Here is a 16,865-nt window from a genome sequence, read left to right as displayed (position 1 = left end):
CTCCAACGATTCCTCTGGCCTCTCTTCAGAAGAATGTATTCGGGAGAGTGCGTCTGCCTTTACGTTCTTGGTCCCTGGGATATAGGACAGGTGAAAATCGAATCGAGAAAAAAAAAGAGCCCAACGAGCCTGTCGTGGACCAAGGCGTCGAGCGTTCTCTATGTAAAGAAGGTTCTTGTGGTCCGTGAGGATAGTAAACGGCTCTTTTGACCCCTCCAGCAGGTGTCTCCACTCTTGAAGAGCCATCTTCACGGCCAGAAGTTCCCTGTTACCCACGTCATAATTCCTCTCGGCAGATGAGAATTTCTTGGAAGATATGCACAGGGATGTAACTTATCTTGGGGCGTGGGTCTCTGGGAAAGAACGGCACCAGCGCCGCAATCAGAAGCGTCGACCTCCAGGACAAAGGGAAGTTCGATGTTGGGATGACAGAGAATAGGTGCGGATATAAAGGCTTCCTTGAGAGTCTCGAAGGTGAGATGGCCTCGGATGACCAAGCAGAAGGATCAGCTCCTTTTTTGGTGAGCGCAGTGAGGGGTGCCACAATGGTGGAAAAACTCCGTATAAACTTACGATAGTAATTAGCGAACCCTAAAAAACGTTGTATGGCCTTGAGAGAGTTGGGTATTGGCCATTCAGTGACTGCTTGAAGTTTACCGGAGTCCATCATAAACCCCTCATCGGAAATGATCTACCCCAGGAACGGAGTAGAGGTCGTATGAAAGGTGCACTTCTCCAGTTTGGCGTACAAATGGTGTTCACAGAGACGGGAAAGGACGTAGGAGGTGTGGCGTATATGCTCCTGGAGATCTTTGGAAAAATCCAGGATATCATCCAAGTATACAATAACAAAAATATTGAGTACCTTACGAAAGACATCGTTGATGAAATCCTGGAAGACAGCGGGAGGCCGGTAACCAGGATTGTTTTGTGTGTCCAGGGGCTCCCTGCGGAGAGGGAGTGCTCTGTGTGGGAAGCGAGGAGAACGCCGATTCCTGACAGTTAAATAGTAGGTTTGAAATTATAAACCAAATGAGTAAGAACTTCTCTGTCCAAGCCAGTGATGGACATAAAAGACTCCATGAATCAAAAGAGGAGAAGAGACTATTGATAGAAGAAAAGTCAAGGATGCAATTAGCGCTGGAAAAAGCAGAGGGTGACTGGGAAAAAGAAAAATATCAGTTGGAGAATGACAGGTTGATCTTGTCAAGTAAGCTGGAGAAGGCCTACGGTGATTCTGCCCAGTACCAGACTTTCATGGCTCAAGTTGACGCAGCACTGGAAGCATCTCAGAAAGAGGTTCACAGGCTTACTACAGAGCTGGAAGCCTCTAAGGAGAAGAGTTGCCACTTCAACACAGAACTATGTTCATTGAGAGAAATCTTCGAAGGGTTAAATATCAGTTTTGAAACTGTAACCCAAGAGTGCAAGAATCTCTATGTCCAAGTCAGTGAAGGAGATAAGAAACTCCATAAATTAGGAGAGGAGAAGAAACAGTTGGCCCAGGAAAAGTTAGATGTGCAGACAGCACTGCAGAATGCAGAGAGAGTGCTGCAAGAAGAACGTGTCTCCCTGGAGCGACGCACACAAGCAGAAAATATGCTGCAGAGTCAGCTGCGAGAACTGCGTACACATCTGCAGGACACCAAGGAGAAATTGGGTGAATGCTGAAGAAAAGCAGCGAGTTTTGCAGGAAGAAAGTTTCCAGACTGCCTACAAAATAAAGATGCTGCAAGATTATTTGAGTACCCAGTGTGTCCCCAAAGAACAGCATGAGGAGCTGAAGGCCACACTGAGCATAACCAGAGCCTCGCTGGAGGAAGAGCTAAAGCTAGCAACTGAACACACATCTCAGCAACTCACAGCGCTGCAGGCGCAGATCGCTGAGCTCAAGATACAGCTTGCCAAAAAGGAGGAGAGAGAGAAGGTGTCCGTCTGTCAAGTGGCTGGCCTGACAAAGCGCTATGAGGTCAAGATGGCTGATGCCTGCAAATTATTGGACCACACAGCCAGTGATAAGGTCCGGCTGCAGCTGGAGCTGTACAATGCCCGGGAGAAGTACCGGCAGCTGCAGATCAGAAATGAAGAAGATGCAACATATTTAAGCTTTACTCTGAGTCAGCTGGGAGATATGGAGTCGCGGCTCAACTCCAAAAAAGCTGAACTGACAACTGCTTTGAGTGGGAAAAGAAGTGTAGAAGGACAGCTTCAAGAGCTGAAAACTCGAATAGCTGGTTTTTCATTGGGTGATGCCACGAAACGGCAGTCGCAAGAGGAGACCATGGAGAGCGAACTCTGTGTCCCCAATGACTCATGTGGAAAGGCTGCAGCCGTCCTTGATGCACACATTCCTGATGTCTCTGCCCCTGCTTTTGGGTTGAATGCACCCATTCGGAGGTTCCTTGCAGCAACCAATGTACCTGTAGAGTACCCTCTGCCCGCCGACTAACCACCAGAGGTGGGTCACCTTGAGTCCACTTTTTATCAAGGCCTCCGGGAAGAGCCTGGAGGATCGTCCGGAGAACGCTCTCGAGAGTGGGGAGTAATGTCAGGGTCGCCTAGACCTCCTGCCTAGCCATAGCTTCCTTGTCCACTGGGTGTGCTGCTGCCTTCTGTTGGCTACATTTCATTACATTCTTTCAATCCGTTAATACTGTACATGCATTGTACAGAGCCATTACCACTCCGTCATCCCTTTGCCTCATGACGTGTTTTGTCATACGTGTGAATAAACTTTAGAGAACTGGGCCATTAACACTCCATATTCCCTCTGCCTGTTTGTTCATACAAAAACATCAAATATGAGTAAACCATTAACAGCCATCAGTTGCAGATGAGAGTCATATCAATAGCAATTCATTGGCTAGTAAAGTTGGATACTGCTTGGGACAGAGCAGTGGTACATGGTTAGCCACGGATTAGTCTTAAAGCAAAGCAAACTGGGGCAAAGCACATAAGCAAACAAACTTTGAGCTCAATATTCACCACCTTCACTTTATTTGGTTTAGGTGCAGTACAACAGAGTTGGGTACAGTACATTTTGTTTAGGACCTTTCAAAATAAAAGTGTATAAAGACTTAAAATGTAATGCTTCAAACTGTTCTCCAGTCTCAGTCTATGCACGTACTTGGTCTACTCTTTTAATTTTGGTAATATCTGTTATCATGGGATGGGCTCTGAAATAATAAAGAAATGTGGTAAAAATTGAATAATTTTATAATCCTGATGTACATTAATTAGCATGTGTGGAAACAAACTGTACTTTACTTGTACCAAATGTAAAGCCCAATTCACGTCTCATGTTTCTGATGCTGGACCCTGGAATATCATGCTTTTATTGCAGAATATAATCTAAACTTCTGCAGCGGAACATTCTTGATTTTCCTGGCTGATCTCATACCCCAGCTGAATAGCTTCACTGTGAATAAACAAAAAAATAGGCTGATTATAAAGAGAATGGAGGTAGAACTGCAATAGGCTCATGATAGGAAGTTGTTGTACATCTGCATTGTTTTCAAACTTGCCTGTTAATTTTTGTTGGTCTTTATTAACATTCCAAATATACTTGTAGCCCTGTCTGGTTTGGGCTATCAGTCTGCCCTCATCCTGGCAGTAATCCCTGTTAATGGCAGGTTTGCCAGGAGTAATCATGGGTTTTCCCCGCCTCTCTGCAGCTCAGTGAGTCACAGTGAAAGTAGGTAATCAGGCCTGGTGTCCAATCAGGGGCAAGGGGCTGGTTGCTACTGGATCTGTACTTAAGGGACTGCACTTCCTGTATTTATCAGTTGCCTCTACCTTTGAGAGAGGCTAATTTACCCTTGATCAGTGTGCAGGGCTCTGCATACTGTGTGCCCTCCCTTAGGGGAGCGGTGGGAGACTGTTCCCTTTACTCTACCAGAGAGTAAGGGAAGAGCTAGGATTGCTCTTGGTGCCCACTAGCTGGGAGTGTATGTCCAGGGACATCCTAAGGGTGAAGTCCCTGTATGAGCTGCTGATGACTGCTGTGCTGTGTGCATAGAGAATTAAAAGATCATGTTTACTATACTTCTGTCCTGAGATTTAAATCTATTGGGAAGAAGGAGAATGAGACTCTCAAGCAGGGATTGCTCCCCTTATCCTTGGGACTGCAAGAGATGGAGGAGCTGTCACCATGAGTAAGAGTCAGGTTATACCCCAGAAGCCTGTCCTGTTGCTATCCCCTACCATCATGCGGGAGATTCAGAGCTACTGTTTATCAGCAGGTATGCACCACACTACTCCAAGTGACCAGCGGAGTTTTGCCCATAATAGACCCTATTTGCGATGGGGGAGTGGGAGAGAAACAGGGTTACATACTGTTTAGTATTTATTTATGTTTCATAATGCAAGGTTTATACAAGTATCAGTGTACTGTAGCAGTATAGCAAGAGCCCTACTTTTGGCATCTTGTCAAAATAGACATCCAATCATGAATTCAGCCCGACCTTACATTTACATCTTTAAAATATGACGGTTGCCTCAGCCAATGAGAAGTTACCATCTTTTTAACACATTTTTTGAATAGACTTCAAAACATATTCTTAGTCGCTAGCACTGGTACAGTATGAATACAACAGCTGTATATAAAGGTAACAAAACATTGGAGTGGCAGACAACCACATAGAAAAGGCAGTTTTAGATCATAACTGTTCTGTTGCATCACTCTTCTCCCTCCTACTTTAACGATGGATAAATCTAGTTTTTACTGAGGCACGATGTACCAGTTACAGCAATTTGGACCTTAAGAATGTTCAGGATTCTTGATGACAATGTCAGACGACCTGTTACCCCAAAAAGCAGTCATGGATAGAATTCTGTTTGCAAAGAAATTCCTATCAGATTGACAAAGGTGAAAAATGTGCAAGCTCTTGACCAATGTGGAAAAAGAAAAATCGAGCAAAAACAAATGTGATCAAACTTCCCAGAAAAGCTTTCTCTGCAACAAGTATTTACCGTCTTGTACAGTTGCCTTGATGTTATAATACTGGGTTTAATATAGAAAAATCTTGACAGTAAACAAGAAAACCTTACTAAATGTTCCTTTTATTTATTTATTTGAACTTCCAGATACAAAGACAAGGTTCCCGGAGATCACCAGTTGACCCACCGAAACCAAACCTGGACCCATCTCCATATCTGACTCAGTCCACCCCACCTCAGACTGAGTTCACCCCATCTTGCATCAATCTCAAGACCCATCGCATGAAGCTCACAACACCTTGGACTTTTCTCACCTCACCTCGAACCCAACTCATCCCACTTCATACCCAATGTAATAGGAAAAAATAGAAAATAATATCAAGTGGTGCTTCAAATCAATGAATACATATATACATACAAATGCAGAGCAATGTATAGTTCATATATAGAAAAGTTCAGAACCATCATAAATAGGTGGTGAATAAGAAGTTTAGTAATCCATCTGATTAGGCCCAGTTATATGTGGAGTAATGCGGCATAATATTGTATACACATTGTGTAGATATTAATTAATTAATTCATGTACTTCATAAATATATCAGAGGAAATCAACAAATTGCTGTGATCTAAAAACGGAATCCTGTATAGATGGAATTATAAATGTAAATGTAAATGGAGTTATATACATCTAAGAGCATCCATCAAAACCATCATATAAAAGCCAATGTAGGAATGCTGACTATCTCCAATCATGCTTTAGTTGGGGTTTTTTTTTGACTGAATGAATGAAATGCTGAACTTATGTCTCAAAGCAGTTGCAGATTCCCAGGAGCAATTTTCCAGACAATAAACACTTTAAGATTTTTTTGTGCAGAAATCGTGGGCACATTTTGCAATCCGGCAATACAAAGAACAGGAAAATTTATCCTGGAAGCGATAATAATGGAAAAATGTTAGCTGCAGTAAAAATAAAACAAATTAGTAAATTCTTAAAGCTGCATAAAACCTTAGCAACTCCTTTAAAAATGTTAAAATGTTCCCCTCATTAGGTAATAAAGAGAAATTGTCACAGGCCAAAAGAGAACATTACTTGATTTTACAAAATAAATTAGAGTTCACTTCATCTTTAGCAAAATGTAAATATCATTTTTCTGAAGCCAGGGTCACGTTTGATGTGTGAATGGCTCCCGATAGCATTAACTCAGTTCCCTTTTAAATCACTCCAAGCCCTGTAATATTTCCTCCACTTTATTGGGAAAAGCAGCAGAATACAGATACTTGTGGATGGTATGTAGTGGTGATTATTAGTTAGAAACCGGTAAAAAGAGATGGCCTCACCATGGGAGATGAACAGAGAAGGGTCCTGTACTCACTGTCTCCAGGGTGGAAAGGGAGTGAGGGGCCGTGTGGGTAAAGGGAATAGCCTTGGGACAGACTATCTAGGCCATACAGGAGGGGGGGCAGACTAGCCCATTCTGGTGAGTATCACAGGGGCTGCAGTAGCAGCTCACTGCTTTCATTCCCAGAGGCAAGAAATACAACATTGTTGCAAGTTACACAGGCACAGTATGTGTGTGCAAACTCCATGCAGCTGAGAATAAGATCTGACAGGCAGAAGCTGCAAAGGAGAGAGGGGGGTGAGTCAGAAATGTAGTTCTTGTTCCATGACATATCTGGAGATACCACTATATAACAGACTATGTGGAACATATGTGCAATGCATAAGAAAGATAACATCACATTCTCAAACAATGCAAGAGTCCATGTCCACATAGCGATGTGACACCGGCCGGTATCACTGGTATCAAGGTCCTTTGGTCAAGGTTCTTTGGCAAAGGCTGCAGGGTGGATGCACAGCTCCAGGTTTGCTGGTTGCACCACAATGTCTTTGTGTAAAAGTCTCTGGCACTGTTTCCTTTTAGCCTTGTGAGAGAACAGTCTTTTTGTCTCTGTAGTTTTACCCACAGAATGCATCCCCTTGTAGGTATGCCAGTCGTGGTAGCCTGTCGCTCTATCACCTGGCGTTTGGCAGAAGGAGATGGCTTTTGGCTCCTTGCGGAAGCGGAACAACACTCCTGGAAGACTGGTTGTCGAATCTAGTCCAGTAAAGAGGGCGTCGTTCAGGGAGACTCCCTGAAGCTGAGTGCTGGGGCTGAACACTACCCGGATTTGATCGGGTTCCTGAAGGTGGTAGGCCCCAGATGATTGGAGGTACCAGCATTCTTCACCTTCCTTCATTAGAGGTGCTGGCTTTGCGTGGCCGGTAAGGAATTTCTTCTGGATGAAGGCCACAAAGTTGTTTTTGGTCTCTGGTTTCCTTTGTAGGTCGCAGAGGTGCGAACTGAACCTAGAGATGGCATGTTCTCCATTGTTTGGGAAGCGCCTTCTTGGTGAACGGAATGGTAGCGGGTTCACCCAACTGCCTGGTCCGTCTTTGGAGAGCTCCTTGGTTGTTAACCTCGGGAATCCTCTATCTTCCCTCGATGGTGTTTGCTTGTCGTTGTCCCTTGTTGTCTGGAACGCTGTGCACCGTAGGTCATCGATGCTTTTCTCTTGCACGAGAACATCTCCACGTAATTTGGTGAAACGCTTTTGTGTCTCTTTGTTGACTGCCCTCAGGAGGTTGTTCTCTCCCTGGACATGACGAAGAACAGTCTCTTTTGTCCTTGTAAATCCTGTTGGGAAATGTCTCTGCAACTGTCTCCCCTTACGTGTGTGAACGAACAGTCCTTTTGACACTGTGGCTTCACCTGTAGGGCGCAGTCCTTTGCGGTTATGCCAGCCGTGACAGCTGGCTGCTTTATCGCTGGATACTCTGTGGAGAGGAACGACTGTACGTCCTAGCCGTGCCATTGCTCTCGAGAGGATCGTCCGATTGTTTATTGTCTTTTGGATGACCCCTTTGTCGGTCACCTTTGGGAGGTTACTCTCTTTCTTCAGTGGAGTCGACTCGTCATCCTTGGTTATCTGAACCGCTAGGAATCATAGGCCATTGTCACAACCCCCCGATGCAAGGATGTTTTTGTTGGCCTCAGGGCTATGACCTTGTCTTTTCTTTTCACTTGGCCCTTCGGTCACTTGGAGATGGCCAAGACATGGTTCAGAGAGGGATGTGTGTCCACATTCTGTTACCACCGTTCTGCGGGCGTCAACATAGTCTCGTCCGTGCTCTTTGTCGGTGCACGCGTTGCCCACTATCACCCATCCTAGGTCAAGTCTTTGGGCATATGGCGCGTTGTGGGTCCGTTAAGCTGTTTACGGACTTTATGTACCCTCATGATGTCCCTACCGAGCAGCAGCAAGATCTTGGCGCCTTGTTCTACCGGCAGGATGTAGTTGGCTATTCCTCTGAGGTGCGGGTAATGACATGCCATGTCCGGTGTGGGAATCTCGTCCCTGTTTGTGGCCATGTGGCTGCACTCAATGAGTGTGGTGAGAGCTATCTTCACTCTGTTATCCACCGAATGTATGACGTAACCGCTTGCTCTTCTCCCTGTTGACTCAGTTGACCCTGCACAGGTTCTGAGGGTGTAGGGTGAGGCATTGTCCTGTAAGTTGAATAGTTTGAAGAACTCCGTCTTCGCCAATAATCTGTTGCTTTGGTCGTCGAGGATTGCATACATCCGAATAGCCTTCTCAGGTTGTCCCTGGGGGTGCACTGCAACAAGGCATATTTTGGAGCAGGGCATTTTGTCACCTACTTTTCCGCAAACCTCAGTGCGCTGAGATGTGATGGATGTTGGCTCTCCTTCTCCTTCCTCCCCGCCATGCTCCGCTACGGAGGATGGGTTGTTGAGTTGGTGGAGTGTCAGCGCCTCTGGGTGTAACGATGTCACGTGCTTGTCACTTTCGCACACTGTGCATTTGATCTCTTCTTTACAGTCCCTGGCTAGGTGAGTCGTGGAACCGCAGCACCTGAAGCAAACTCTGAATTTTCCAAGTAACCTCTTGCATTCCTCTAGGGACTTCATCCTGAACCCAAAGCACTTGTTGAGTGGGTGTGGCTTCTTGTGTATGGGACATTCCCTGTTTGGGTCCCTTGGTTCCTTGCCTCCGGCGACCGACTGATCGGGAGTAGTTTGGGTCATGGGAGGCACGTCCGTCCTGCGGGCCGAGATGGGTGTTTGGGTGTTACCATATCTCGTCGCTGGTCTCTCGTTCCTCAGGCTGCTTGCACTGTATGTGGTTTGCGCACCCAAGATGAAACTGGGGTCGTTCCTCGTCCTTGCTGCTTCGTGAATGAAGTTCAAGAAAACTGAGAATGGGGGGTAGACGACTTGCTTCTCCCTTTTGTATTTGGAGCCTTGTGAGATCCATTTTTCTTGGAGGTTGAAGGGTAGCTTCTCCAGGATGGGTCTCACTCCACGAGCTGAGTCTAGGACTTGAGACCCATTAAGGAATGGTCTTTCCTTGCGAACTCCAGTTCTTGCAGCAGGTCCCCGAGCTCTCGTAACTTCGAGTAGTCTTTGGTTGTGATCTTGGGGAAGCTTTCAACTCTTTTGAAGAGCGAATCCTTGACTGTTTCGGGGCTGCCGTAGGACTCTTCTAGCCTTTCCCACACTAGGTCAAGACCTACTTGGGGTTGGTGCGCGTTTTCTGCCCGCAGTCTATTCGCGTGCTCTCTGGATTCGTTCCCCAGGAACTTGAATAGCAGGTTGAGCTCTTCCCTTGCTGAGAAATCCAAGCTGTTGATTGCGTCTTTGAACGTGAACTTCCACGTCCGGTAGTTCTCAGGGCGGTCGTCAAAGCTGGTGAGTCCTGCTTGCACCAGGTCACGCCGGATCATGTACTTGACTATGTCTGTCAGGCCTGAGTCATCGGCGTGTTTGTCCCGTTCTGAGGTAGTTGCTGGGAGGGTTCGTGCATTCGCCTCTTCCTTGGCGTGGACGCGTGATGACTGCTGGTCGGTGTGGGGGGCTGTGTTTTCCCGTGTGGGTGTACCTGGATGGTGAGCCTGTTGTAGTGCATCCGTGTGCGCGCTGGCGTGTGGATCACTGTTGCGGCTGTGGCTATCCCAGGCAGCATGTACAGTAGAGGCAACTCTTATTCTAACAAAAACCAGTGGCAATTCCCCCAAAAAACCAGGAAACACCCAGGTACATTCTGAATATATGCCTTAAACTTTCCTTAAACTAGCCCCAGCATTTCTGCATTGATTAATGGCCTATCAGATTAACAGCGGGGGTCCCTGGCAGTCCCATTCAAACTGAATTGGACTGCCAGGGATCCCTGCTGTGTTAATCCTATGGGTCGTTAGTCAATGCAGAAATGCCTTAAACGTGCCTCAAACTAGCCCAGAACATACCCAGCACATACCGAGCACATACCCAGAATGTAACCCGGCTAGTTTACGGCAAATGTTAGAATAAACGTTGCCTCTACTGTACCATTGAAGGAACAGCGTCTTCTCCTCATGTCCCTAGCAAGTCTTTGGTGTCTGTGGAGTCACTCTCTCCATATTGAGATGGTGCGCTGGTGTTTACGCTGAAGAGGCTCCTTACGTAGTCTTCAGTGCGTTGGGCTGGATCCTCTGAGGCTATCCGTCTTTACGGTAGCTCCCCGCCGTCCTGTCTCGCAGCTGCTTCTATGACTTCGGCTTGGGCTATGGTGGCAGCGGCGTCCTCTTCTTTGCTTAGAGCCTCTAGATCCGCATCTAATTCGGCCTTTCTACGCGCATTGGCAGCGGCGGCGGTAGCAGCTGCGGCGGCATTGGCAGCGGAGGCGGCGGCAGCGACCTGCTCCTCCTCTTCTATGTGCGCCTTTTCTGCCCTTACGGCTGCCTCTCTCCGACCATATTCGGCCCTGGCACGTGCGGCCTCTGCGGTGGCTCGCGCCTTAGTAGCGTTTGCGCTTGCGCTAGACGCGTGAGATTGCGCTGATCTTGCTGACCTTGATGAGTGCCTGGACGTGCTTGAGCGCTGCGATGCGGTCTCCTGCAAAAGTTCCTTTCTCTTATTCTCAGCTTCCGTGACGGCGGTTTGCACGATGCCATCACGTTCTAGGTCAATCGCCTTTTGCAGGTTGCGCTCTCGTATGCTATCTTCCGTGTTAATTCTTGTTAGATAGGTGAAGTATGCCTGTGACAGCGCTTGGTAGCCGGAGTGGTCTACCTTCAATTGAGTTATCCCCTGCTCGAGCTGTTGCACATAATTGCCAGCGTCTGCGACATTGCGTACCCCAAGTGTGGTTGTTTCCCAGGCCAACTCTAATTTAGCGCGGTGCGCTTCAATGTCAGTCTCATATTTTTCGCGGGCCTTTTGTGTCAGTGTGACTGCCAGTTTAGGCCTTGCGCCTGCCTGCGCCTGTTGCAGTTGCGCAGCGGTCTCTGTGTCTGAGTGATCGCTCTCCTGCGTGATGTCTGGTGAGGCTCTGAGTTCTGCCATGCTGTAGGTGTGTGTAGGCCTTTAGCCAGTGCGTGTGGCGTGCGGTCTTTTACCTGTGTCAGCGATGGGCGTCTGTCTCAGATCATGCCGAGCGGTGTCCTGCAGCGTTCAGCTTTGGGGTAGCTGTACTCACAGGTGTCCGGTGGCTCTGACCCGTGTCCTGGCATGTGTCCGGTAGCGTGGCCCGTGATGGTGCTAGCCGTGGGGACGTTTGCAGGGGTAGGTGAGATGGTGGCTCCTCACTATGGGGCTGTGCAGAGGGTGAGCTCAGACAGAGAAAGGCATTAGGTTTTGTGTAAGAAGCACTGTATGTTTGCAAAGCTGCTGCGCAGTTTGAGCTACTTCTTGTCTGTTAAGGCTGCAGGCTGTGTGCAGTTTGCAGTATAAAGCTTGCTGCCCTGTCTGGCAGAGTGAAGCTGCTGCTTGTTCAGAGACTATTCTGTATTCTTATTAGCAAAGTAAGGCTGCTCACTTGTCTTTGCATAAAGCTGTAGTTGTTTGCTGTGTAGAGGCTGGTGGCTCTGTGTAGCAACGTGGAGCAGTATACTTGTACAGTGGTGGTGAGAGACTGCTGTTTATTTGCTGTGTAAGCTGCTTGCTTGTTTCTTTAGCATAAAGGCTGTGGGTAGCAGCTCCTCTGTGTGTGTCCCCACGGCACACGGTCCTCTTTTTACTTTTCTGAAGCTGGGTCACGTTTGACGTGTGAATGGCTCCCGATAGCATTAACTCAGTTCCCTTTTAAATCACTCCAAGCCCTGTAATATTTCCTCCACTTTATTGGGAAAAGCAGCAGAATACAGATACTTGTGGATGGTATGTAGTGGTGATTATTAGTTAGAAACCAGTAAAAAGAGATGGCCTCACCATGGGAGATGAACAGAGAAGGGTCCTGTACTCACTGTCTCCAGGGTGGAAAAGGGAGTGAGGGGCAGTGTGGGTAAAGGGAATAGCCTTGGGACAGACTATCTAGGCCATACAGGAGGGGGGGCAGACTAGCCCATTCTGGTGAGTATCACAGGGGCTGCAGTAGCAGCTCACTGCTTTCATGCCCAGAGGCAAGAAATACAACATTGTTGAAAGTTACACAGGCACAGTATGTGTGTGCAAACTCCATGCAGCTGAGAATAAGATCTGACAGGCAGAAGCTGCAAAGGAGAGAGGGGGTGAGTCAGAAATGTAGTTCTTGTTCAATGACAATCATAAAAATGGTAATAAAGCAGGCTGATATTTAGTGAGGTTATCTGCAGAAGGCTTGACTCCTTCTGCTGTCACAGCAATTCAAAACCAAACAGCTAATAGAGTAACAAAAACCCAAGAAATCTTAACAGTTGATAACTTTTGAAAAAATTATATGAAGAAAGACTGTTCCATGAAGACGATGCTAAAGTGTACTGGTCAAGGTTCCTCCCGACAATTAGCAAAACTGTTTTAGACATTCTGAATGCTTCCATCAAAGTTGAAGAGGTTCACTGTTAAATATCAACGTTTGAAAACGACCAAGCCCCAGGGTAGGATGGTATGACTGACAATTTTATAAACTTTTAAAACAGGACATAACCTCGATCTATATGGAGATTTTTAATAAGGTCTTGAGAGGAGAAAAGCTAAGTTACACTTTGTTGGGTGAGCTTGTTTCTAACCAAGTGTTCTACTAATTTGCAGCTATAAATGCTTTTAAAATGCAAAACCCTAAGGGGCATATTCATTAAACTCCAGTATTTCCAAACAAAATCACCCAGAAATAGAATACAACAGCATTTTCTCCACTTTATTTGTCAATAATTATTTACGCATACAAAAATGCATGATTTGATATTTCATTTGTGTGCACTTTTTGCCCAAAATATGCACCCATTCTCTCCCTCTTCTCTCTCTTCTCTCTCTTCTCTCTCTTCTCTCTCTTCTCTCTCTTCTCTCTCTTCTCTCTCTTCTCTCTCTTCTCTCTCTCTCTCTCTCTCTCTCTCTCTCTCTCTCTCTCTCTCTCTCCTCTCTCTCTCTCTCTCTCTCTCTCTCTCTCTCTCTCTCTCTCTCTCTCTCTCTCTCTCTCTCTCTCTCTCTCTCTCTCTCTCTCTCTCTCTGTGATATGCAATCTTAATGAATAGCCTGTGAATATCTACAATGTATGTTTAACATATATGTTTAACATTTTCCTCAGTTACATAAAACAAATTGCACACAGTATTACATAGCCTGAAAGAAATTGTATCAATCACAGTTTTCTCATGGTTTGGACATATGATAACTATTTGATGAATACAGCAAGATCAGTGCAAAAACACATTTTGGTCAGAAAATGCCATCTTTGCTGTTTAATGACTAAGCTTCTAAGTGTATTTGTCTGTATGGAATCTGTATATAATGGAATTTCAAGTTGAGCCACTTAGAGCAGCAGCCCGAAACGCGTTGGTGTGTATTTTACTATGATGGGGAATTGTATGATCCAATAAAGTTCATATTTTTGCATAATTGAGCCCCCTCTCTATCGTTTCATTCAACTTTTTTCAGTGTTCTTCTATTTTCTATGTATTCTCTGCTGCTCTTCTAGCTAGCAGAATTTGCATGCCATTTGACCTCCTCAACGAATTCCAAGGACAAACAGGACAATGGAGATCTATAAAGTGAGTTTCTCATTCCTGTTATTATCTTCAGAAAAATATATTGGACTTTAATTTGATTCTGGGGAGATGTTAACTATGCCACTCAGGTTATTTGTATTTACTGCCATAGGTAACACTAGGCACCAGTCTCCACTTCAGATATGGAATACTGGTACTGCTATCAACTCTGAGGAGGAGGTCATAATTATGAATTTTATTATGCTTAAAATGGACAAAGTCGTGTCTTGATGCATCCAAATTCACTTTGCTATTGAGCCATTTAGAGACAAGTTAAAGATGTATAGCATAATGAATGTAGGATATGACTTTGGGTGTTTGCTCTGGTGCAGCATGCAGGCATTATAATATTTTGGCAAAGATATGTACAGTAACTAAAGAAAACCCTCTTTGAACAAAGAAACAAAAGAGTTGATAATATTGAGTTGCAGATACTACTTAGCGTGTTAGATAGACAGAAGACATTATAATGAATTTCAAGTTTATGACCAGCTTGTGAAGGAGAGCGGAGCATTAAAAAGTTTGTTGTGATGGTATTATTTTATTTTGCTTCCCCCCCCCCAAATAACAATCACCTAAAATGGATGAAAAAGTTTTGCTGCTTCGAGCTTAACTGTCTCTTTTCAATTTGGAGAAGCTGGACAGGTCTCTCTTTTCACCTGTATGTCTTTATATATTGTCTTTTCTGCACACTTGTAATTTTTTTTAGATTTTTTAGAGATAATAGGACACAGACACAGTTTTAGTATGATATGATTGTTCAAATATCTGCGAGACATCATATGGGGTATCACATGCCTCACTTACTAATTTGATATATGTAAACATGATTAAGAAACGTTTTAATGCATATAAGCCTCTTGCACATATGTGTTTCATGTTATTCATGTTGTTCATAGTGTAGTCTTTGTAAATAATGAGCATTACGGACTTCATAAAGATTTTTTCAGTCTTTTTAATTAATTATCATTGAAGACACCTGATTATCATGTCGGGTATAAAGAGAGCCTCCGACCATGCCACCAACAGGATCTGACGAAGCGAGACTACTCGCGAAACGCGTAATCCTGTGTTGGTGGAGCTATACTATTGTGTTTGGACACTCGAGGCCACCGTAGTCCCTGAGGAAGACTTGCGTCATAGGCCCTGCGACCAGACACGCGAACAGGGAGATTCCTGGCGGATGTCTAGGAAGATTTCCGGCGCAACTGCGCATGACATAATCCACGAGGTCCCGGATGAAGTCAAAAAACTTTATTGGCACATAACAACACCAGGGCTACACCACGATCGTGACTTCATCCGGGAAGTCGTGGATTATGTCATGCGCAGTTGCGCCGGAATTCTTCCTAGACATCTATACTCACAGAAGGCAGCACGCGAGAGCGGGAGGACAGAGGCTAGCAGGACCCAGACCGGAGTGGAGATAAAGTTAAGAGTTTTTCACTTTATTGCCTCTCCACTCACTCCGGTCACTCTAGGGTCGTTCACAGCTTCCTCACACCCTGCCCACATGACGACATTGACACCGTGCAGTGCATTTGCTGCATAGCTGAAGCGCAAGACAGTCTTTTCTTTTTAGATTCCTGGCGGAGCTTACACAGTGGACACCGAGGCTGTCAATGTTGTACCCATATGTAATTTTGTATGCTTACTTTTATGCCTAATAAATTATCGTTTTTTATTGCATACCTTGTGGTTGTCGCCCCCTGTTTGGAACTTCACGAGAGGGACTACCCAACGAGAACCAGCTGTTGATCCTAGATGTGACAGGGATCGTTTAGGAGACATGAGCCGAGAGAAACTATGATAGGAGTTGCTCACACATGTCCGTGTGAGTTGAGCTATTATTAGCTTTTTGTTCCATTGCACCCCTGCTATTTCTGCGGTTGCACACCTATCCTGTTTATTTATCATTTTTTTATTTTTTGTTTTTTGCGCTCACCACTTTTCTCTGATCACTAACCACTGAGGATCAAGGAAGGATCCTTCTCCCAAGGTTGAGCTGCAGTCCGGAGGATACATCTAAGGGCCAGTATTTGAACTTCTGAGTCCCTATTATTGTTGTTATTATTGCTTGTATTTATCAGCACATTAAGGGAGCGCTGCAGTTTCTCCACTTGCATTTCTGCTCTACTGTGCCCTGCATTATCGGTTTTCTTATGCAAGTTGAAATCCTTAGCACTATTCATGATAAATTCGCAATCCTTTATTGTTGATCCATTGTCTTCTTTGAGTGCACTGATTTGCTTCATACCAAACGTGACTGCTTAATTTTCTTTAACCTTTTGTTATCTTCAATAATCTTCTTCACCATGCTACAATTACATTTTCTTTAGTTTAGTTATACACTTGCAGATCATCTTGTACAGCTCTATATATTAAATAAGCTAAAGAAGAAGTACAGTAGAGCAAGCCTGGCAAAACCCTTTACATGCTGTTTGAAGAACAGGAACATTCCGGAACAATGGAGCAATTTCTTGATAAGTCTTGTGCTGTCAATCGTTTGTTGCTGCGCCCCCCTGCCTGCTCTTCACAAGTGCTTGCCCCCCCCCCCCCCTCCTTACCTTAGTGCGGTGTCAAATGACGCTGCAGGGTCATGTGACGTCACGTGCCATGCATCATCCGAAGCCAGGTGAATCACAGTAAGTTGAGTTGCAGAGGCCTCACACGGTCCCGCGGCATTTCATTTAAATGCCTTGGAGAAGAGTGCAGGCCTCTGCAACCACCGCACCCCCCAAAAAAAAATCTCCAGCAACACCCCTGCTGTAGATCATGCGCAATTTCAGTAGCCATCTTTATTATTATCATTCATTTATAAGGTGCCAACATATTGGGGGTACATAGTGATATAAATGACAAAAACAGAATGATATACAGTACCAAACAAGGACAGATACAAATAATAAGGGCCTTGCTTATGACAGTT

Source organism: Ascaphus truei, chromosome 4 (genome assembly GCF_040206685.1).
Source record: "Ascaphus truei isolate aAscTru1 chromosome 4, aAscTru1.hap1, whole genome shotgun sequence".
NCBI classification, from domain to species: domain Eukaryota; kingdom Metazoa; phylum Chordata; class Amphibia; order Anura; family Ascaphidae; genus Ascaphus; species Ascaphus truei.
This window is presented reverse-complemented; position numbering follows the sequence as displayed.